Here is a 26,224-nt window from a genome sequence, read left to right on the forward strand (position 1 = left end):
CTATGTAGAAAAGTAGTTTTAACAGCTGTAGATTTTTGTACAATAAATATTTTTTGCTGTATCCGTACACGTTTGTTTTATAGAACCAAATGGAACTTACTTTGTGGACGACCCTTGTATTACAGAGAATATAATGTCTTGATGCTCGTAGCATCTTATACTTAGGAAAGCTCTGCATTTTTTTAATGTGCTGTTATATCACCTGAGTGACAAATCGATGAGGCACGTTCCAGCCCTTCTGAAGTTACCCAGGTCGACGGTTGGTGACGCTATTGTGAGATGCAAACGCAGAGGGACAAGCGCAATTAAACCCAAGGCCAGGCAGTTGTCATGTACTGACGGAAAGTAGCCGTCGAGCATTGCGGAGGGTGATGATAAAACATTGCTTGAAAAAAGCGAAAGAAATCACTCTTGAGTTGCAGAGTGCTATGTGAAGGCCAGCCAGCACGTTGAGTTTGCGTCGGGAATTGAAAAGAACAGGATGGTCGGTCAGCTCCTCATGAGATAAACATATCTATAGTCAGGGCTAACCGATGTTTGAGGCGGTGTGGAAGCTGACGACATTCATCAGTGGATGACTGCCAATGAGTGGTTCGGAATGATGAGCCGCTCAATGTCCTGTGACAATCTGATGCCTGCGGAGCGTTACGTGCCATCACGTGTAGTACCAACAGTGAAGCACAAAGAAATGGATGTTATGGTATTTGGATGTCTTCCGTGGGTAAGGGTGTGCACCCTTACTGCGTTTAAGAAAACGCCGAAGGGTATCAACACATTTTACAGCATTTTGTACTGCATACGGCGGAGGAACGCTCTGGAGAAGCTGACTGTATAAGCATAACAGTGCCCCGTGTCATAAGGGAGTACCTGTGAGATAATTATTTGTCGACAATAACATTAATGAAATGGACTAGTCTCCCCAGAGTCCCATCCTGAATCTTACAGAACACGTCTAAGATGAGTCAGAACGTCCACTTCGCTACAAATTCCAGCGTCCTACATCGCTACCTTCTGAAGGAGGGTGGGCTCGCATTCCTCCATAGGCATCCAGACACCGAATTGAAAGTTTCACCACCTGAGGTCAAACTACCGTAAGGCGAAAGGGTGGACACACCACACATTAATGTCCGTTAATAGGTGTCCGGATACTTTCGAGCGGATAGCGTAAGCAAGTAAAGCCACGATTCTTTAAAGGATGAACTTCCGTGTATAAAACCGCTTCGCACCCCTCGTTACTTTAGGAATGAGTTAATGTGTTAAATAATTGCTTTTAAGCATACAAGCGAAAAAAAAATGGGAAAGGTTTGAAAGTAGGTTTAAAGGTTGCTGGAAGTCACTAAATACTCTCATTATGAAACACTGGATGAATATCAACTAGGTAACTGCCACTCCGTTTTAAGCAAAAACAAGTTTTTCACGCATCTCAATGTTTATGGCGTGATATGTTCTCAACTAGGTGTCATAGAACGATATAATTTTGCAGTTATATTTAGTGATGTATGTGGATACCTTGTGCAAATTCTTTTAGGGACTGACTTAGTAATAAGAAAGTATTAAATGAAAATTTCGTGTGAGCTTCTGAAGTTTGCCTGCGTGAAGAGCGAAAATATAGTAAGCAATAAATTTTTTCCTTTCATCTTTTTGTGGGAGGTGTCAGCGAAAAAAAGTTTCGTGAAGGTTTGAAATTATGTGTATACTCTTTTGTAACTCTTTAAGTGCCGGTTTGAAATTATGTGTATACTCTTTTGTAACTCTTTAAGTGCCTTTTTCTCACATTGTGGATGAATGAATTCTGGGTATTCGCGCACATCAGTTTCTAACTGCAACACTTGTCTTACTGTGTTAAACTTTATAAATAAGATTTCACCACATAAGGAATATATTATGACAACATTTAGAACATTTAAATTCGGTCAATAATTTCATGAAATATTGAAAATCGAATTTTTGTTGCATCTACACTGGCAAATTGTACCAAGTTCCGGGTTGTGGGGTAGCATTTTAGTAAGGTACGAGAGGCCACTGAGTAAAGCAATTTTTTTTTTCTTGGGCAGTTTCGGTTGAAAAATGCGTAATTTGTTGTAGGATACATTGAAATATTCCCGCTTCGGCCACTATAGTATCATGAAGTGCCGATAGACGGCAGCGCTATACGTAACCTTCAACATGGCGTCTGTTATGTAGGTGCAGTCCAAGCAGAGAGGTGTCATTCAGTTTCTTCTGGCGGGAAACGAGAGCAACGCAAATAGTCATAGGCGCCTGTACAATTTCTACAAAGACCTGGCAGTGAACGAAAGAACGATGAGTCGTCGGAAGGGGTGTCTGTCACCATCGCAGCAAGGTTGCGCAAATCTGTCCGGCTTGCTGCACGCAGCTGTGACTCCTACAATGTTGGAACCTGCGGACACTCTTATCCGATGTGACCTCGGAATATGTTCGTCGCCACAAAAATGCAAGGAACTTCTGTTTCCCTGTGACAACGCAAGGCCTACCACAAGTCTGCGCACCCACGAGGAGCTCTTCACTAGACTTTTCTTTTCCATCCAACCTACAGTCCCGATTTCGCACCTTCCGACATCCATCTGTTTGTCCCAATGAAGGATGCGCTCCGAGTGAAACAGTACGTGACTGACTGGAGGTTTATTCATGCAGCGAGAAGTTGTCTCTGACGTCGACTAGTACAGTGGTACAGTGCAGGCATACAGACCCTCCCAGTAAGGTGGCGTAAGGCCGTCGCATTGAATGGAGATTATGTTGAAAAATAGGGCTTTATAGCCAAAAGAGTGGGGAATAATTTGATATATTGGAATCGTGAATATAACCCACCTGCTTTCAGAAAAACAAATGTGTTGCTTTTCTCATTGAACCCCCCTCGTTGGCAAGACTGGAACAATACTGCGTGTATGTTCAAGTGTGTGTGAAACCTTATGAAACTTAACTGCTAAGGTCATCAGTCCCTAAGCTTACACACTACTGAACCTAAACTATCCTAAGGACAAACACACACACCCATGACCGAGGGAGGACTCCCGAACCTCCGCCGGGACCAGCCGCACAGTCCATGGCTGCAGCGCCTTAGACCGCTCGAACAATACTGACCCTCGCGGTACGCCAACTTCGATTGGACGACGTGACGACATTCCATCGACAGTGCTTGTTACAGCCAGGGCAGAGTGCTAACAATCTGTTGTGCTGCGTGCAGCGACCCTGCTCGGCTGGTTGGCGCAGGTATCCGGAAGGGGGGTGGCCGGCCAGTGTCCCGGGCCAAGGCGGCGGCAGTCAGCGGCGGCGGTCAAATTGCTGCGAGGCCAGGGGGCCGCTGAGCATGCAAGCTTTTAATTAGTCGCTCTGCTAAGTGGCCGCCCTCTAACGCGCCACACACGGACCACGCTGCCGGTCGGCTCGCCGGATGTTGGTCAGCCGCCAGGGAAATCACGCTGACTCTTCTCTGTCGCGAGTTTCGCTTCTCCAGTCCTCACTTTCTTTCAAGTGGCAACTCAGCAGCAAGAGTGCTGCTCGCTGCTCCACCAGAGTGGAGAAAAACAGTCCGGTATGATGCGTGCAGGCACTTGTGTCTCTTTAATCACTGCACAACATAAAGCTTTACGCTTCGCCTGTGCCCGTCGACACCGAAACTGGACTGTTGTTGACCGGAATCGTGTTGCCTGGTCGGACGAGTCCCGTTTCAAATTGTATCGAGCGGATGGACGTGTATGGTTGTGGAGACAACATCAATAATCCATGGACCCTGCATGTCAGCAGGAGACTCTTCAAGTTGGTGGAGGCTCTGTAATGGTGTAGGGCGTGTGCAGCTGGAGTTATATAGGACCCCTGATTCATCTCTATACGACTCCGACAGGTGACACGTACGTAAGTATCCTGTCTGATCACCTGCATCCACCCATGTCACTTGTGCATTCCTACAGACTTGGGCAATTTGAGCAGGACTGTGTAACACCCCACACGTCCAGAATTCCTGTAGAGTGGCTCTAGGAACAGTCTTCTGAGTTTAAACACTTCCGCTGGCCTCCCAACCTCCCCAGCTCCCCAGACATGACCATTATTGAGCATATCGTGGATGCTTTGCAACATGCTATTTAGAAGAGGTCTCCACCCCCTCATACTCTTACGGATTTATGGACAGCCATGCAGGATTTAGGACGCAGACACTAGTCTGGTCCATGCCACGAAGTGTTGCGCCACTTCTGCGCGCTGGCGGGGGCCCTACAGGATATTAGGCAGGTGTGCCAGTTTCTTTGTCTCTTCAATGTGTCATGTCTTTTTTTTTTTGAGGCGTTGTTAGCGATTGTGTTCAATTGTGTAAAAATTTCCCCACATGTGCGCCGATTGCATTCTGAAAGCAGCACGCGCTGGAAGTGCGCGTGGGATAAGAGGCGTTTCCAGTCAAAGAATGAACCACGCCTCTGCTGGGTTCACATAGAGCATTCGTAACCACTTGCGATATTAGGGGAAAATATATGGACTCTACGGCCTTTATCAATCTAGCCCCACTCTTATTGCCAAGTATTCACGCAACAACGGTTTAGTTGGCAGCTGTCTTCTGTGTGTTGCCCGGTGATCTCCCAGGTCTACCTATCTTCTACCAGTACGCTGCAGCAAGGTATCTGATGGTTATACCGATCGGGTATATTCCAAGCAGCATATACAGCGAATCTACTGATGTGGTGCCGATGGCTCCAAGAATTCCAAGGAGCTCACTCCTCTGTCCCCGCCTAACACTGATCCTGTCCATGACGAGAGAGAGCCTGAGCGCCCATTTATAGACTACAAACGTCAATACTGGCTCAAAACGTGCATAGTGATATACACTCCTGGAAATGGAAAAAAGAACACATTGACACCGGTGTGTCAGACCCACCATACTTGCTCCGGATACTGCGAGAGGGCTGTACAAGCAATGATCACACGCACGGCACAGCGGACACACCAGAAACCGCGGTGTTGGCCGTCGAATGGCGTTAGCTGCGCAGCATTTGTGCACCGCCGCCGTCAGTGTCAGCCAGTTTTCCGTGGCATACGGAGCTCCATCGCAGTCTTTAACACTGGTAGCATGCCGCGACAGCGTGGACGTGAACCGTATGTGCAGTTGACGGACTTTGAGCGAGGGAGTATAGTGGGCATGCGGGAGGCCGGGTGGACGTACCGCCGAATTGCTCAACACGTGGGGCGTGAGGTCTCCACAGTACATCGATGTTGTCGCCAGTGATCGGCGGAAGGTGTACGTGCCCGTCGACCTGGGACCGGACCGCAGCGACGCACGGATGCACGCCAAGACCGTAGGATCCTACGCAGTGCCGTAGGGGACCGCACCGCCACTTCCCAGCAAATTAGGGACACTGTTGCTCCTGGGGTATCGGCGAGGACCATTCGTAACCGTCTCCATGAAGCTGGGCTACGGTCCCGCACACCGTTAGGCCGTCTCCCGCTCACGCCCCAACATCGTGCAGCCCGCCTCCAGTGGTGTCGCGATAGGCGTGAATGGAGGGACGAATGGAGACGTGTCGTCTTCAGCGATGAGAGTCGCTTCTGCCTTGGTGCCAATGATGGTCGTATGCGTCTTTGGCGCCGTGCAGGTGAGCGCCACAATCAGGACTGCATACGACCGAGGCACACAGGGCCAACACCCGGCATCATGGTGTGGGGAGCGATCTCCTACACTGGCCGTACACCACTGGTGATCGTCGAGGGGACACTGAATAGTGCACGGTACATCCAAACCGTCATCGAACCCATCGTTCTACCATTCCTAGACCGGCAAGGGAACTTGCTGTTCCAACAGGACAATGCACGTCCGCATGTATCCCGTGCCACCCAACGTGCTCTAGAAGGTATAAGTCAACTACCTTGGCCAGCAAGATCTCCGGATCTGTCCCCCATTGAGCATGTTTGGGACTGGATGAAGCGTCGTCTCACGCGGTCTGCACGTCCAGCACGAACGCTGGTCCAACTGAGGCGCCAGGTGGAAATGGCATGGCAAGCCGTTCCACAGGACTACATCCAGCATCTCTACGATCGTCTCCATGGGAGAATAGCAGCCTGCATTGCTGCGAAAGGTGTATATACACTGTACTAGTGCCGACATTGTGCATGCTCTGTTGCCTGTGTCTATGTGCCTGTGGTTCTGTCAGTGTGATCATGTGATGTATCTGACCCCAGGAATGTGTCAATAAAGTTTCCCCTTCCTGGGACAATGAATTCGCGGTGTTCTTATTTCAATTTCCAGGAGTGTATTATTATGTGTGTTAGTGGTTGACTGTATCGTGTCGTGTTTCATGTTGCTAGTTTGTGAAGTAGACTTTGGGCTTTGTTCTTGATTAGTCGTTTGTGTTCGTTGAAACTCTGTCGTTTGTCAGTGTGTGTTCCCAGATATCGAGTTACAACTTCGTGTTTTATGTTTTTGTTGTCGATTTTAATTGCCACATCTGTCTGTAGAGACCATTTGAGCGTTATGTAGGCTGTTTTTTGTGCAGCTATGGATAATTTGTTTTGGATGCATCATTGTTGTATTTCGCGTAGCACCCCACTGGCTCTGTTTTCCAACAATATTCTATCATAACTGCCATCTTCCGTACTAATATTGATAACTCTATAGAAGCACTGAATCTGGATATAGGCTTCAGAGTGTTGCTGCTCAAAAAGATACACTGGATAATCAGAGTCGCAGGCAGTGAGGTCATGTCAGTTCTGCGTCCTCTGGTGGCGTGTAGGCGCGACGCTCCCATAACGGTGCGAGCAATGGAAGAGCCAGCTCGCCAAACGGCACGCTGGTGGGACACCTTCAAACTGACGTCTTTTCTGTAGCTGTGAGCGGCGCACGGAGCGCCGGGTGTGGTCGACGGAGATGCCGTCGACACTGCACACTAAAAGCTGGTCAAACTTCAGATTTCTGTCCATGGATGATTACATTGGCCGCGAATTTTGTATTATTTTTACAGGGCAAAACTTAACTACTATATGAACTACTCTAAAAGCGCCGTAATGGCATCACTTTCTTAAGATAATAAACTGTAGCGCAGAAACGCCACTGCAGTAACCTAGACGCACCCAGACTGGTCTGCTTACCGGACAAACTTACATGCATCCGTCACTGATCAGCTGTTTACCTTTTTGTGGGTGTAGCTCAATTGCGACCTAAGAATATCTGGCAAATTTTGATTGATTTAACATCCGCTACCCAGCTCTGAACTTAAAATCAAGTTGTTTTCCCTCCATGCTATAATTTTAACTATTTCTGTGTTTTTGCTTCTTTCAAGAAAAATACGATAGTACTGGAGGCGATAACTACTAATGTTTCTCATTATGGGGTTTGGGGTTTGGATGTTTGTGTATGTGTGAACTGAAATAATGTACCTGTGATCCCAGCTACTCTACTGTACATGTCTTGTCTTTTAGGTGCATTTCGTACTGCTTTTGACAAGTAATGAGAAGATCCCGCTTCTCGTTCCGAGACATCTAATGCGTAACTAATTAAAATGACAGTAGTTAAAATGTAGCAGATGGGAGTCACAATAAACGACAGTACTATATATTCACTACGTTTTACTCATAACAAGCTAATTTTGTCAGAGGATGAAGAAGATACTAAACACATTTCCAGGAAGTTAATAGTGAAGAACAAAAAATGGACCTTCAAGTCAACATCATTAAAACGAACCACTTGGTGATAGAAGGAACTAATCAAGATTTGACACTGGAAAGACGGATTGCTACGTTTACACATACCTGAAGAGTACAAATACCTACGAGTAAAAATCTCACAAGATGATGAACGAAATAAGGAAATTAATTCAATAATAAATGTTGGAACGTCACTAATGCAAGACTGTATAGTGTTTTATTGGATCAAGAGATCAGAAAAGATACAAAAGAAAAAATCTTCATAACAATTAATAAGAGCAGAGTGGCAAATGAATCAGAAGTACGGTCAGTTGAAACCCAGTAAACAGAAAGACTGATGGCAACTCAGATGAACTTCTGGAAACTGTCTGCAAGGACATCCAGGCGAGAAAGGGTCAGAGATGAAATGATCAGGAAGAAAATGGATGTTCCAAGCTCGATTTTTTATTTTTTTGGAACAAGAACAACTCATACGGTGTGAACATACGAAAAGAGAGTCAGAGGAGATATTACCACGACAGACCGTGGAATGGGAATCACCGTGAAGGAAGAAAGAGGGAGATCACAGGTCACTAGGATACAAGGAATTTAGACATTAATTAGAAGGAGAAATACCGAAGAAAATTTATGAACCCATACGTACAATTGGATTCAAAATTTTATCTGATGAACAATCTTCGGGTACAGTAAAATCCGGAAATTGCAAATACAGTGTAAAAGGGGAAATAACAGCTAGTAAAAATATTAAAATCTAGAGGTCAGACGAATTTACTGTCGAAAATTGTTGGCAGATTAAGATTTCGTGGCGGACGGAGAATCGAACCCGGAAACTTGTGCCAATAGTATTCTCAACCACTGAGTTATCCCAGCACAAGTCGCTACTCCCTTCACAACTTTACTTCGCTGGTACCCTTGTTGCCTCCAGGAAGAAAGCATATCGCAGAGAAATAGGTTTGCCGCACCGTAGGGGCTGTTACCCCAATGAGTATTGCCCTGTGCCCGGCGCCTGTAACATTGACGCTATGTAGCGTCGTTGGCTGACATTTCCTGACATGCGTTTTTATGTAACACTTAATCTACTAAGTCTGCTCTGCAGCCTCTAGAAGTGTGTAACGCGAATTATGAAACATCCTATATATGCACACTCCTTCACTGTCAGCGTTGAATGATGACATGGCCGCCGCCACTGCAGCCACAGAGTTCCAAGGGTACCGGTGTGCTCTTTTAAAGTCCGTCTGTCTGTTGGTAGCGCACATCCCATGACCGGACTACTAGCCTAGAGTACAGCGTTTCATTGCTGCGGCGCTAGTAGCGGCAGGGTCACGAGCCCATCCCGCAAGCCGCTTTTAACCCGCAGGATTAGACCGGGATTCGACCCGTATCTTCCAGGCCTGGAGTCAACTGCTCTACTCAGTAGAGCACTCCGGCCAACTCTTTTACCGGACTGACTAACAGTTTGTTCAGTGGACTTGTGGAGGTGATGGGATGATAGTGAATAAGTCGTCGTAAGTGAGGCAGCTTTTTGAGAAGTGGGGGCACTACAGGATTTTGCTAATCAAGTTTACAAGATTTCCTAGTGGTATCATTTCAATTTGAGAAGGAAGAATTAGGTGAAGGAAAATGGTTATGGAAGCATTACGCCCCATAATTTTTGGATAGCTGTAAAATTTTCAAGTTTTGTAAATAATTGGGCCATAGCAGCTAAATGTGGAGACCATGACTGTGTACAAGAATTACGCTGAAAATCCAAAGAAATTGTACATCTGCATAATATAATGTAGGGTCCCACGTGAGCACGCAGAATGCCGCAGTGCAACGTGGCATGGACTCGACTAATGTCTGACATAATGCTGGAGGGAACTGACACCATGAATCCCGCAGGGCTGTCCATAAATCCTTAAGAGTATGAGGAGGTGGAGATCTCTTCTGAACAGCACGTTGCAAGACATCCCAGATGTGCTCAATAATGTTCCTGTGTTGGGAGTTTGGTAGCCGGCGGAAGTGTTTAAACTCAGAAGAGTGCTCCTTATAAACCGTCTTGATTGCAAAATGTTTATTCATATCACCGGTTTCAGTTCCTCTAGAACCATCTTCAGATCTGATATTTCGGTTACAGGAGTAACCCGTCCAAACACAGCAACTTTCACATGCTGCGTCACATCATGTGAAAATTGCTGTGTTTGGCCGAGTTACTCCTGTAACCGAAATATCAGATCTGAAGAGGGTTCTAGAGGAAACGAAACCGGTCATATGAATAAACATTTTGCAGTCAACACGGATTATAAGTAACATTGTAAAATCACTGAATGCGGCTATTCTATCAGACATTATGTCTGTTTTTGCAAAATTGCTCAGAAGAGTGTTGCTGGAGCCATTCTGTAGCAACTCTGGATGTGTGGGGTGTCGCATTGTCCTGCTGGAATTGTCCAAGTCCGCCGAAATGCACAGTCGACATGAATGGCTGCAGGTGATCAGACGCCGGCCGCGGTGGTCTAGCGGTTCTAGGCGCTCAGTCTGGAAGCGCGCGACTGCTACGGTCGCAGGTTCGAATCCTGCCTCGGGCATGGATGTGTGTGATGTCCTTAGGTTAGTTAGTTTTAAGTAGTTTTAAGTTCTAGGGGACTGATGACCACAGATTTTAAGTCCATAGTGCTCAGAGCCATTTGAACCATTTTTGTGATCAGACAGCATGCTTATGTACGTGTCACCCGTCAGAGTCGTATCCAGACCTATCATGGGTTCAATATCATTCTAACTACACGCCCTAAATCATTACAGAGCTTCCACCAGCTTGAATAGTCCTATGTTGATATTCAGGGCCCATGGATTCAGGAGGTTGTCTCCATATCCGCAGACGTCTGCCAGCTCGATACAATTTGAAACGAAACTCGTCCGACCAGGCAACAATCAACAGCCCTATGTCGGTGTTGACGGGCCCATATGAGGCGTAAAACTTTGTGTCGTGCTGTCACCAAGGGTACACGAGCGGACCTTCGGCTCTGAAAGCCCATATCGATGATGTTTCGTTGAATGGTTCGCACGCTTACATTTGTCGATAGCCCAACATTGAAATATGCAGCAATTTGAGAAAGTTTGGCGCTTCTGTCACGTTGAACGATTCTCTTCAGTTGTCGTTGGTCCCGTTCTTGCAGGATCTTTTTCCGGCCGCAGCGATGTCGGAGATTTGATGTCTTACCGGATTCCTGATATTCACGGTACACTCGTGAAATGGTCGTACGGGAAAATCCCCACTTCATCTCTACATCGTAGATGCAGTGTCTCATCGCTCGTGCGCGGACCATAGCACCACGTTCAGACTCACTTTAATCTTGATAACCTGCCATTGTAACAGCAGCAACCGATCTAACAATTGCGCCAGACACTTGTTGTCTTATATAGGCGTTGCCGACCGCAGCGTCGTATTCTGTCTTTTTACATTCTCTGTATTTGAATACCCATGTCTATGCCAGTTTCTTTGGCGCTTCAGTGTATTTGAGGTAGATAGTTGTTAGTCACTACGTATTTGGTTTCTGTTTAACCGAACTCAGTTATACGCATCTCTAGCATATCTGTACGTCGTCGGGCGTGTTAAAAAATAGAAAGATACTCAATAAACTCCAGGTGTGTGGTGTTACAAGAGTGCGTTGTGTATTACGAAGAGGTTACTGTTGAAATTTCGAGAGCGAATGTTCCAAGAAGAGTTGGGCAACATATTACTTGCTCTCACACAGATCTTGCAAAAAACCGTCGAAAAGAAAATCAGAGAAATTACGGGTCATGTGGACGTTTTCTTCACCATCTTTATTTGCGAGAAGCAAACGGAAGGAGATAATGATAAAGCGTAATGAAGACGAAAAGTCTTTTTTATTATTTTATTTGCCTAAAACTAGCAAAAGCATCAAGAAGTGTAAACTGCATACATCATTGATCTGCTGCAATGGCTGCCAGGTGGAGGTGAGGTGGCGAAGGGGTGGCGAGAGCAATATGTGACGTCCAGTTGAACTGGACTTTGTAGAGTGAAAAACGGAGGCAGTGCGCAGTACCTATGTTCGGTATTTTAGTAATTTTGGTCTTCAGTGCTTTTTTCTTGAGCCTTTAGTACCGGTTATTTCAAACCGAACATCGGACTTTTAAGGCGTTATAGCATTTATTACATTCAGTTTACAATTATAAATACACTCCTGGAAACAGAAAAAAGAACACATTGACACCGGTGTGTCAGACCCACCATACTTGCTCCGGACACTGCGAGAGGGCTGTACAAGCAACGATCACACGCACGGCACAGCGGACACACCAGGAACCGCGGTGTTGGCCGTCGAATGGCGCTAGCTGCGCAGCATTTGTGCACCGCCGCCGTCAGTGTCAGCCAGTTTGCCGTGGCATACGGAGCTCCATCGCAGTCTTTAACACTGGTAGCATGCCGCGACAGCGTGGACGTGAACCGTATGTGCAGTTGACGGACTTTGAGCGAGGGAGTATAGTGGGCATGCAGGAGGCCGGGTGGACGTACCGCCGAATTGCTCAACACGTGGGGCGTGAGGTCTCCACAGTACATTGATGTTGTCGCCAGTGGTCGGCGGAAGGTGCACGTGCCCGTCGACCTGGGACCGGACCGCAGCGACGCACGGATGCACGCCAAGACCGTAGGATCCTACGCAGTGCCGCAGGGGACTGCACCGCCACTTCCCAGCAAATTAGGGACACTGTTGCTCCTGGGGTATCGGCGAGGACCATTCGCAACCGTCTCCATGAAGCTGGGCTACGGTCCCGCACACCGTTAGGCCGTCTTCCGCTCACGCCCCAACATCGTGCAGCCCGCCTCCAGTGGCGTGTTTGACGGCGTGCAGGTGAGCGCCACAATCAGGACTGCATACGACCGAGGCACACAGGGCCAACACCCGGCATCATGGTGTGGGGAGCGATCTCTTACACTGGCCGTACACCACTGGTGATCGTCGAGGGGACACTGAATAGTGCACGGTGTAAGTAGGCTGTTTAGGTTTTTTTATTGGTAACGCCACCTCTGTATGAAAATCAATGGCTGTGCTGTGTGCAGTCTGTGGCTGCTTTGCATTGTTGTAATACTCGCCATTGTAGTGTTAGGCAGCTGGCTGTGAACAACGCGTAGCGTTGCGCAGTTGGAGGTGAGCCGCCAGCAGTGGTGGATGTGGGGAGAGAGATGGCGGAGTTTTGAAATTTGTCATGAACTGCTATATTTATATATGATGATATCAAGGTAAATACATTGTTTGTTCTCTATTAATATCTTTCATTTGCTAACTATCCCTATTAGTAGTTAGTGCCTTCCATAGTTTGAATCTTTTATTTAGCTGGCAGTAGTGGCGCTCGCTGTATTGCAGTAGCTTGAGCAGCGAAGATTTTTGTGAGGTAAGTGATTTGTGAAAGGTATAGTTTAATGTTAGTCAGGGCCATTCTTTTGTAGGGATTTTTGAAAGATTGCGTTGCGCTAAAAAAAAATATTGTGTATCAGTTTAAGGACAGTCGTGTATAATTGTTCAAAGGGGACGTTTCATATGTCGACCCTTAGCCTAGGATACCTCACTGGAATCTTCTGATTTTTTTCTTGTAGTTTGTGTAATTAGTGTAGCTATTGTTTATTGCTAGCGCGTAATTATAGAGAGAATTTCCTTTGTAGTTGTAGTTTTTCATTGTTGTACAGTAAAACAGTTGTGGCATGCATGTAGATTTGCACCAAGTATTTCGCAGCTGCGCCGGCAATTAAGTAGACATTATTTCCATTGCTATGTTATTTTATTTTGCTCTTCAAATTGCGCTTTTCTGTGTTATCGTGTGAACTACTGTGACAATAATGGCGTGGAAAAACGTAATACTAGGCTCCAAAGTAAACTGAGAAATGACAGTGAAGACGAAAGCAGTGTGTTAGCGCCGCAGAGTAATGAATTAACTAATGTTCAAAGTAGTAATTTGGTAATTGCGCATAGGGAAATGGAGCGGGCGGCAAACAATGGTGTAGACAGTGAAACAGGTAGTGAACAGGGAAGCGTTATCGATCGATTGGTCGGCAACAGCTCGCCTCAGGAGTCGGGAATGACAGAACACAATATTGCAAATACTGCAGACTCAGGTTTTGGGTTCCCACCGTTTTCTCAAATGAGTCAAGACACATTTTCCACTTGTCAAAATGTGAATGTTGCCGGTGCAACTTCACTGCCGAAAAGCACTGAGGAACATGTTTCAGACACCAGTGCATTGTTATTACAATTAATGCAACAAATGGGACAAAAGCTTGAAAAGTTATACACAATGGAACAACATCAGAGACAAACACAGCAACAGTTAGACACAATGGAACAAAATCAGAGACAAACACAGCAAAAGCTTCAAAAGTTAGACACAGTGGAACAAAATCTTAAAAAGTTAGACTCATTGGAACAAACACTTGAACAAACACGTGAAGATTTAACTACTGAGTTACATAACATTGAATCGAAATGTCAAAAAGTCTGTAATGACGTAAAAACACAAATTTGTGAGCATTTTCAACCTATTTTTTCGCGGCATGAAAATGCATTACAGAATCACGAAGCAGCCATAAAAGAACTGCAAATTAATGTTCATGAAAATCATGAGACCTTGCAAGTTAAATTTGACTCAGTTGCATCTACCGATTCGGTTACGCAACTTGCAAAAACTCAGGAAAACTTTAAGGACACAGTAGATACTCTGAAACTTGGTTCAGAAAAACACACTGAAGAAATAAGTACACTATCGGAGAAAGTAGCCGAACTTTCAGATCAGGTCACTGACTTATCTACAAAGGTAGATGATGATCTGAATGACACAAGACCCGTAGCCTTCACTGACACAGAAGAGTATGAACAAATAAGAAAATTCAAACAAAATCAGAATCAAATTAATACACAGTACAAAAGAGAAATCCGGGAAGTACAAGATCAGCTGACACAGGTAATACAAGAATTACGTATTTCAGAGGATACTCGCGCCCCAATACGGGAAGAGGGACACAGAAATACGGAACAGCCACAAAATAATAACACAGGGCATTTCGGAAGTTATGAAAGAAATTGGCAATGTGTACCGAATTTTGAGATGGAACGGCCGACACGAGGTAACAATGACCGATATGCGACTCGCCGACATGATGATTTTGACTATAAGCTGTTCATTACTACACGTAAATTCAAAACATTTAAGAATTCTGGCAACGACATTCATCCAAAAGCATGGCTCCATCAATTCTCTCATTGTTTTCCTCCCAACTGGTCGTTTGAACACAGATTAGAATTGAATTTATGTGTGGCTACTTAGAGAATGAACCAGCTGTAAGAATGCAATCGGTCATTCACGATTGCCACAGTGAAGGAGAATTTTACCATGCCTTCCTCTCAGCATATTGGTCTCAAGCCACATAAGACCGAGTAAAACATGGTATCATAATGATGAAACATTTCGAACAATCTGAATTCTCCAGTCTTGTGAAATATTTTGAAGATATGTTGCACAAGAATCAGTACCTGTCAAACCCATACAGCCCCTCAGAACTCATCCGCATTTGCTTAATCAAATTACCTGAACATTTACGGCATATTATTTTAGCAGGACGTTGCAAAGACGACATTGAAGCTTTTCAGGGACTGTTACAAGAACTAGAAATTGACACTGATAATCGCGGAATGCGAAAACAAGGACACAACAATTACAGGTCACATCCGTCACAATTCCGTGACGACAGAAACAATAACCGGACATGACTGGTCTATTCTTACAACGCAAATCGTGACCAAAATAGACACCACCCGTACGACAACCGTTGGCAGAGTAGTAATAATTACAGGGAAAGATCACCTCTGCGTGGTAGTGACTATCATAGAGACAATCAGAGAAACAGACAATATGGGAACCAAAATAATTATTGTCAAGGGAGACAGAATAACTTCAGACGCAACAGTTCAGCGCGCAGTTACGATTCAGGGAGAAATTCTCCACCACTTAACCGACAAGAAAGAAACTACAGGAACTACCGACATGACGACTTACGATGTGATCGTAACGACAGACCAGAATTGCATCAGAACTGGCGGGATTCAAACAGAGCAGGGCCCTCTCGAGGAGGTGAATTTGTAGAAGTTAGGTCTCCAAATCCCAATAACGACGCGCGCCAACAAAGAGACAATTGGCAATGACTCACACCGCTGGCAGCCACAAAACGTTCTTATGACACTAACGACGCAGCTGCCGTAGCTAGTAATTACGTAAAAATGGAAGACATTAGGGACATCTTACTCCAGGAACACGACGTAAAACATAACAACATTGCATATCCTGTGATTCACATTACTGTAAATGACGTAAAATTTACGGCAGTACTTGACTCTGGCAGTCCCATTTCAGTAATCAGTGAAACAGCCTTTAGCAAATGCAACAAATCGAACGATTGCCCCACACTTCCGTTACGTAAGATTAAATTAAAAGGTGCAATCTTTGGAAAAAGTGTAGATGTACGCCAACAAACCAATTTAGAATTCTTTTGTCAAAGCCACAGCTTCTCTATGAACTTTCTCATTGTTCCATTATTGTCGACGGAAATTATATTGGGAGTAGACTTTTTGAAGGAATACAAAGCAATCTTAAACTTTCACGATGCTGAAATAAGTTTAGAGAAAGAAGGTAATTCAATTGCTTTGAAATTTGAAGATCGGCTCTCAAACCATGACGAGGAAATTAATCGGCTTTACCTTCTGTTAGACAACAGTTCGGACTATTCTACGGAACTAGACACTAACAATCACTCTGCAAGTACTGACAGGGATGATATCGACGGCGCATTTGACACTAATAAGTTAATTCAGAATAAAATTCAAACAATTGAGAATTGTAATGACACTGATAGGCAGGACCTTTTTGAGATTTTACAAGCACATTCCACAGTTTTTACTCATAAAACAGGAACAATCAAGGGATTTCAATACCAATTTCGTGTTCGTGAGCATACTAAATTTTGTGTTAGACCATACGTAATTCCGGCGCATTATAGGGACTGTGTTAGAACAGAAATACAATCTATGCTTAATGAGGGCATTATTGAGCCTGCAGTAAGCTCTTACAACAATCCATTACATGTTGTTGAGAAGAAAAATGGATCGATCAGGCTTGTCTTAGATTCGAGACAAATCAATACGATCATTATTCCTGAAACAGACAGGCCGCAAACGTTAGAAGAACTTCTTCAAAATTTTAATGGTGTAAAAGTGTTGTCTTCCATTGATCTCAGATCCGGCTTTTATCAGATCGAACTTCATCCAGAATGTAGAAAATACACAGCTTTCCCTTTTCTCGGCGTTTGTTATCAGTTTCGGAAACTTCCTTTTGGTTTGAACATTTCTTCGGCAGCATTCAATCGTGGGTTAAATTCCATATTACCTGAGTTCTTAAAACGTCACATCACCTTATATGTGGACGATATTCTGATAGCAGAAGCCTCATGGGAGCAACATAATCGCATCCTCAACAGTTTGTTACGTATTTTTGCAGAATCTGGAATTACAGTTAACTTAGAAAAGTCTGAATTCGGTAGGACAAAGGTGAAGTTTTTGGGACATATTATTACTTCTGAAGGGATTCAGCCGGATCCTGAAAAGTTAGAAGCAATCAGAGCCATTCCAGTGCCATCTACAAAAAGACAAGTCCGCAGTTTTCTAGGTCTCGTAAATTTTTACCGTCGTTTTCTGAATACGCAAATTCTTGTTACACCAAAACTTTGTTCTCTCACTGGAAAAAATACTATTTGGAACTGGGACGAACAAGCACAGTTGGAATTCAATTCTTTGAAAGAAGCGTTACTTCACGCGCCAATCTTAGCTCATCCAGATCTGTCACAAGATTTCTGCCTTAGCACGGATTCTTCTAAAGTCGGTCTTGGTGCCCATTTATTTCAAGAAGCCATAGAAAATGGCACTACCATTCAGAAAACCATTGCTTTTGCTAGCCGAGTGCTAACAAAATCTGAAAAAAATTATTCCGTTACTGAATTAGAAGCTTTAGCTATCGTTTGGGCATTTAACAAATTCCGTTTCTTTCTTTCTGGTAAGCACGTAAAAGTATACAGTGATCATCGTGCATTACAATTTCTTATGTCTTCAAAATTAAATCATGACAGTTTAAAACGTTGGGCATTGTTTCTGCAAGAATTCTGCTTCACAATAGTCTACATTCCCGGCAAGGAGAACATTGTTGCGGACGCACTGTCACGCGCACCGGCTGGGCTAGAGAAAAGTACCACAGAAGGCAACCTCGAGAAAAATTTCAGTATTCTTTACATTCAGAAAGTCGCCTTTGAAAACTTCATCACCACATCTTTAAAGGACATTGCTCATGAACAAGATAAAGATCCGATTTGGAAAGACATCAAGAGCAAATGGCATGAAAAGACACACACACAGATTCGGCATTATTATCTGGTTAGAAACAACATACTGTTCAAACGCTGCACTGTTGATGACAAGCTATGGGTACTTTGCATTCCTGACGATTTTGTTAATAAGCTCATTTGGTACATTCATTTCAGCTACGCACATTTTGGTCCACGAAAATGTTATCATATTCTTCGAACGACTTGTTATTTTAACAATATGGAAAAGAGAATTCGAAGAGTCTTGTCTATTTGTAAACTTTGTCAAAAGGCGAAACCATCTACTGTCTCACATCGTGCTCCATTGTTTCCTATCATTCCTTCTAAATTAAAAGAATTTGCTGCTGTAGATCTCTTGGGACCGCTTGTCAGAACATCTAATGGATTTTCGTACGTTCTAGTCGCTGTTGAACTTACTTCAAAATTTGTTTCTTTCACACCGCTACGTAAAGCCACTGGACGGTCTGTATCCAACGCCTTTGTTAAAAATTTCTTACGTGAAGTTGGCCACGTTGCTAAAGTCATTTCAGATAACGGACCGCAATTTAGATCTGCTGTTTGGTCACGCATGCTTCGCAACCATAAAATCAAACCTGTTTTTATTTCATTGTACTCACCACATTGTAACCCCTCCGAACGGATTATGAAAGAAATCAAAAAGCTTTGCAGGCTTTATTGTCACAGAAAGCATCAGCATTGGGACAGATATTTACACTTATTTCAAAATGTGCTGAATGAAATGCCTCATGATTCCACTGCTTTACCACCTACTCTTGTACTGAAGAATGAAGAACCACCGAACAGAATCAGAGAGCTTGTACCTTTCCCGAATACACGTAAACTTCGACACAAAGACATAATTGATTTGGCTCTTAAAAATATAAAATCTGCAGCAGACAAAAGGAGAGAACTACACGGTAAAGCAAATGCAAAGAAATTGTATATTGGTCAGAAAGTTCTCATTAAAGCTCATTCATTGTCACATAAGAAGAAACACTTGAGTCACAAATTCTTTCTAGTTTACAATGGACCTTACAGAATCCGACGTATACCGCATGATAATTGCGTTGAAGTTGAAACTCTGCGTACTAGGAAGAGTAAAGGTTTACACCACATTTCACATGTAAAACCATTTATTGAAAGATAATCTGCTAGTATGCTTGTCAGACTTAGAATCTGTTAACATGCAACAATGTTTGAAGTTAAATATCCAGTCAAGAACCAAGAGAACTTATTGAAACAGAAATGACGAATGCATTGTTATAGTGAACAGACGTCACAGTGTTATTGTGTGTGTACATTCTTGCTTGTTAGTTGCACGATTATGGAACGACTATAAGGCTTACATACTTAGAACATTTACCAGTACTGCTAATGAGATTTTAATGCAACATTTTGGTTTACTTGAAAATATATTCTGGATTTAAAGTACTTTCAGTGAGATACCAGATGGCACAGTGGTTAGTTTATGTGACAGCTACACGATTTTATCACGACGCTACTAATGAGTGACAATTTACAATGTTGCTTTTGCAGCGTTTCTGTTTTATATCTGCACAGTTTTCTGTTTTATTCTGGAAAGTAAAACAGGTTTTAGTAGTAACTTTTGTGGTATAGCTACAATGAGACTGCCTTTTCCGTAGCACAATAATACGTTACAGCACAGTACTTTCCTCATCACGGCAATAAGCGTAATAACTAAGACATTTATACGCAAAGCATTTCACTTTTGTGTATTATGAGGTAAGTACATTGACTTCTGCAGAACTTAGCTTTCGGAGGACGATAACTACGACACTTCCACACAGATTATGTTGCAACAAGTCGCACATTTAGCGCTACAGGACACGCATTTGAGTGATTAATTTTGTACTTAAAACATTTATTTTTAAAGATATTTGAAGTACAATGATACAAAGGTTTTCAGTGATACATTTCATTCCATTGTTGTAATCTGTAACACCTGAGGGTATAATTACATTAATCCTCAGGGGGGTACACGCTTACTTTGTGTACCATGTGTGTGGCAACCACAAGGAACCCTAGCTAATATGGTATTTGCTTATACAACTTTACACATCGGTACCAAATTTCTCTAACACACAAATTATACAGCTATCTGATCATTTAACTGAGAGATAAACATTTTTTTACTACATCAGTGTCACATGTTTACGCAATACACAGTTGCGTAACTTCACACTTATGAAACTGTATTTTGTCTGTACTTTGTAAACTGTTCATATTTTTTCGGAACCATTGTGATACTATGAGAGCTTTGAATGACATATTTGGTAAGGGAGCATGATTTTAAAGTACGTTTGAGGTAGATGACACTATTGAAATGAGCAGAGAATTTTTTTTAGGTTTTCAAATTATTGCAGAAAGCTACGACGTTTTTGAGATTTGACTGAGGTGTTATGATGTTATTATTATGACGACGATGTGTACTATGCTGTTGAGATATGTTTATGATCAATAAGATGATGCTACCGTATATGAGGAATAAGAAGTATGTTGGAAACCAAGAATCGTACTTTAAGAGTTATGAAATGTGCGTAAATTCGTGACTGTATCACAATGCTGACGAATATTTTATTTGGACACTTATATTTATAGGATTTTCTTTCTACAGATTTGCAACGCTAATTCTTGACCTGTGAAATATTTTTATGTGAGACTGTCACTGTAGTGGAAACCGCTGTCGTAAATATTTCCGTAAGAAAGTTAAGTGACCACCTGCACGTAATGCGTCGCGGGCACCCACCTGGGCGACAGCCACCCGAAAAAAAAAGCCATTAGCCTTTCAGAGGCGCAGGTGGAGAAAAAAAAAAGGAGAGACCATTAACCTCGCTATTGACATTCCTTTGTGGAAAGCAACGCAAATTAGACACACTCATTACTTGGAAACATATGATTATATTGTGTAGCGCCTACTTTCTGCTACTTACTGAAATGCTTATAAACTGATGGGAAATATTCTTACATCTGCAAACCTGATAATGACAGGTGTCTTTCTACGAGAGTTGAGAGCTACTGACTTATGAAATGTCACATGACTATTGAATGATATTTGTATGCTTTGGTTTGCGTAATTGCTTATTTCATTTGATACCTGTTTTCCAGCTGTGTTACAGCATTAGTTTTATAAAATAAACTTAGATGCATTTGCTAATGTGAACACATTCTGTCAACAGATCTATTAAATGATAATTTTGTAATCCACATTCTTTAAAAAAAGGAGCACTTGGAAAGGAAAGAACAACAAGAAGGGACTAGTAACAGTAACTGGACACATAATTTTCTTTTCAAGTACATGGTAATATTTTTTTTACAATAAGTTGTTGTGGTGCACCACTTTAATTACTTAGACATTAAGATGTGATTATACATTTCCCTTATCTGCATTGTTATCTTTACTGTAATATTTTTTCTGCTTGAGCTATGTCATGTTTAGATATAAGCTGCTGTTTGCCAGGCATAGTGCTACTGAACTTTAATTTGTGTTACTCTGCTAAGCCAGATTTATTTTTTTGTTTGCTGCGCATTGCCTCATATTAGTTGTAATGTTGAATTGCTTGGTAATTTAGATTTACTGTAGCTTGCTTTGCGATTTTCCATTTTTTTATTGCTGTTTATATTAATATTTTTATGTGCTGCTGCATTGCCTCGTCCCTTAGTTTAGCATCTGAGCTCAGTAGATTTAAGTTAGCTTAAGAGGGGGTAGACTATATAAGAAACTAACTATTATAAATTTATAAGAAATAGGATACTGTACAGTGGAGAAAAACTATTATTGACAGAGGATGTGAACAAAATACAGAAGGTAGGCTTAGATAGGACTTTTTGGGAATAATGATGAACAAAGGGAGATCTCCATGCAAAATACTGCAGTAAAACAAACCCTGTCCTTTCCCTTTTGTGTTATCCCACTATATGTTTGTGTACCCTTGTGTATTTGTTTTCTTCCTGTCTCTGTGTAGTTTCATAGAATTTTCTCTTCTTTTAATATTAAGCTACATTCACTATGATGAGGAATACTGTTATCCTCAAATATAATTTGCATTAATAATATGTTATTTACCTTGTAAATATGCTTAGACATTATTTATTCTGGTTTGTTGCTCACATGTGAAGGTGATGTTTCAAATGTTCTTGTGATCTTTATGTATTTACTTATGTCATAATTCCTGTAACACTGATGTATATGTCTATTTATATTCTTTTGTAAAGCCTGTACTACAAATGTTATCTGTATTATTATGTTCTTTAATGATGTATTTTGTATCTTTGTAATTGTATTTTCATGTTGTAAATTTATAAAATTGTAATTGACACCAGTTCATCTTATTATTAACTTGTAAGTTACATTTCACTGCACACGTTTCTGTTGGTCATAGTATATGGACAATATGTGAGAAGTAGGGACTGTTAGTGTTTGCACGTGTGTTAATAATTCAGCAAGGGACTGGATAACAGCATTGCTGGTTCTAAGGACAATTCCAAAAACATTGTGAGTGCACAAGTGGTGGTTTATGGACTTGCTATATTCTCCACAAGACTCTTCGATGGTGAATGTGCACCTGCACAATCGCAACAGATGGCTGCTGGCCATCTCTACAAGGACTACAGTGGGTCTGCACCTCCGGTGGCCCACCAATACCATTATCTCTACAAGGACTACAGTGGGTCTACATCTTTGATGATCCATCAATACCATTATTTCTACAAGGACTGCAGTGGGTCTGCACCTCTGGTGGCCCACCAATATCGTAATCTCTACCAGGACTACGGTGGGTCTGCTCTGTGATGATCTACCTACCAATATTCATCAAAACTTCGACTGACTCTGCAGTGGGTTTGCTCTGTTGTGGCCCATTACTTGTCAGCATGTCGAGAGTCAGCACTGTCTTTCCATTGGAAGGACAACACTACTTCTTCAAGACAGCATGGAAATCCACTACTTCTGTGTGCATTTTCTTTTACTGCTCAGACTTTGAGAAAAACACTGCTATTTTACTGTGATGAATCAGGACTATCTTTATAGACTGTGAGAAAAATTTAGCTTTTGACCAACATTGTATCAATAAGTGTGTGCATTTGATATCTTTGTTACTGTAATTGTGAAAAAAATTTTAACAAATATGTATTGGCCAATGCCCAAAAAAATTTGTAAATTTTTTTTGTGGGGAGCATGGGGTCTCCCTTTGAACAATTATACATGACTGTGCTTAAACTGACACACAATATTTTGTTAGCGCAACGCAATCTGACTTTCAAAATTCCCTACAAAAGAATGGCCCTGACTAACATTAAACTATACCTTTCACAAATCACTTACCTCACAAAAATCTTCGCTGCTCAAGCTACTGCAATACAGCGAGCGCCACTACTGCCAGCTAAATAAAAGATTCAAACTATGGAAGGCACTAACTACTGATAGGGATAGTTAGCAAATGAAAGATATTAATAGAGAACAAACAATGTATTTACCTTGACATCATCATATATAAATATAGCAGTTCATGACAAATTTCAAAACTCCGCCATCTCTCTCCCCACATCCACCACTGCTGGCGGCTCACATCCAACTGCGCAACGCTACGCGCTGTTCACAGCCAGCTGCCTAACACTACAATGGCGAGTATTACAACAATGCAAGGCAGACACAGACTGCCCACAGCACAGCCAGTGATTTTCATACAGAGCGCTACGTAACGTTGCCAATAAGAAAACACAAACAGCCTACTTACATAGCCCCCATGCATCCCACAAAAAATTTTACAAATTATTTTGGGCATTGGCCAATATTGATTTCATAAAATTTTTCATAATTACAATAACAAAGATATCAAATGCACACTCTTGTTGATACAATGTTGGTCAAAAGCTAAAATTTTCTCACAGTGCATCATATTAACGTAATACATCAACAGCTTCGTGCGCCGTCGCACACGTTTCATCACGTTATCGGTTGAACACGAGGCCACTTCCAGAGACGCGAAGAATCCCATACATCCCTCCAGGACAGGCCGTGACGCCCGCCCGATGCACAGGAAGGCACCGCGGACGCCTTGGAGCTCACGAGATGACCGAAACTGTGGGTGTTTTCACAGTTTTCTTCTCTGGTGGCCCACCAATATCGTAATCTCTACCAGGACTACGGTGGGTCTGCTCTGTGATGACCTACCTACCAATATTCATCAAAACTTCGACTGACTCTGCAGTGGGTTTGCTCTGTTGTGGCCCATTACCTGTCAGCATGTCGAGAGTCAGCACTGTCTTTCCGTTGGAAGGACAACACTACTTCTTCAAGACAGCATGGAAATCCACTACTTCTGTGTGCATTTTCTTTTACTGCTCAGACTTTGAGAAAAACACTGCTATTTTACTGTGATGAATCAGGACTATCTTTATAGACTGTGAGAAAATTTTAGCTTTTGACCAACATTGTATCAATAAGTGTGTGCATTTGATATCTTTGTTACTGTAATTGTGAAAAAAATTTTAACAAATATGTATTGGCCAATGCCCAAAAAAATTTGTAAATTTTTTTGTGGGGAGCATGGGGGCTATGTAAGTAGGCTGTTTAGGTTTTTTATTGGTAACGCCACCTCTGTATGAAAATCACTGGCTGTGCTGTGTGCAGTCTGTGGCTGCTTTGCATTGTTGTAATACTCGCCATTGTAGTGTTAGGCAGCTGGCTGTGAACAGCGCGTAGCGTTGCGCAGTTGGAGGTGAGCCGCCAGCAGTGGTGGATGTGGGGAGAGAGATGGCGGAGTTTTGAAATTTGTCATGAACTGCTATATTTATATATGATGATATCAAGGTAAATACATTGTTTGTTCTCTATTAATATCTTTCATTTGCTAACTATCCCTATCAGTAGTTAGTGCCTTCCATAGTTTGAATCTTTTATTTAGCTGGCAGTAGTGGCGCTCGCTGTATTGCAGTAGCTTGAGCAGCGAAGATTTTTGTGAGGTAAGTGATTTGTGAAAGGTATAGTTTAATGTTAGTCAGGGCCATTCTTTTGTAGGGATTTTTGAAAGATTGCGTTGCGCTAAAAAAAATATTGTGTATCAGTTTAAGGACAGTCGTGTATAATTGTTCAAAGGGGACGTTTCAACGGTACATCCAAATCGTCATCGAACCCATCGTTCTACCATTCCTATACTGGCAAGGGAACTTGCTGTTCCAACAGGACAATGCACGTCCGCATGTATCCCGTGCCACCCAACGTGCTCTAGAAGGTGTAAGTCAACTACCCTGGCCAGCAAGATCTCCGGATCTGTCCCCCATTGAGCATGTTTGGGACTGGATGAAGCGTCGTCTCACGCGGTCTGCACGTCCAGCACGAACGCTGGTCCAACTGAGGCGCCAGGTGGAAATGGCATGGCAAGCCGTTCCACAGGACTACATCCAGCATCTCTACGATCGTCTCCATGGGAGAATAGCAGCCTGCATTGCTGCGAAAGGTGGATATACACTGTACTACTGCCGACATTGTGCATGCTCTGTTGCCTGTGTCTATGTGCCTGTGGTTCTGTCAGTGTGATCATGTGATGTATCTGACCCCAGGAATGTGTCAATAAAGTTTCCCCTTCCTGGGACAATGAATTCACGGTGTTCTTATTTCAATTTCCAGGAGTGTAGTATATCAACTGAAGAATAACTTAAACAGTTTTGCTTCTGTACCTGTGTGAGTTCACATTCACTGATTCCCGTGTCTTTCGTAGCAAGAATAACGAGAGTCTAGCAGTATCCCCAGCACGCTGCCTGAGCTGTAACCAAGCGAGCCAACTTATGTAAAAGTCAGGCCTGGAAGGTCAGTCGGAAAACCGAGCGAGGTGGCGCAGTGGTTAGCACACTGGACTCGCATTCGGGAGGACGACGGTTCAATCCCGTCTCCAGCCATCCTGATTTAGGTTTTCCGTGATTTCCCTAAATCGTTTCAGGCAAATGCCGGGATGGTTCCTTTGAAAGGGCACGGCCGATTTCCTTCCCAATCCTTCCCTAACCCGAGCTTGCGCTCCGTCTCTAATGACCTCGTTGTCAACGGGACGTTAAACACTAACCTCCACCTCCTCAGTCGGAAAGCGCAGTGCTTTACCGACGTGCAGGTTTATGGTACGTTTGTAATCTGTGTTACACGTGCCTTGTATACCTAGCTTC

This window comes from Schistocerca serialis, chromosome 9 (assembly GCF_023864345.2).
Source record: "Schistocerca serialis cubense isolate TAMUIC-IGC-003099 chromosome 9, iqSchSeri2.2, whole genome shotgun sequence".
NCBI lineage: Eukaryota > Metazoa > Arthropoda > Insecta > Orthoptera > Acrididae > Schistocerca > Schistocerca serialis.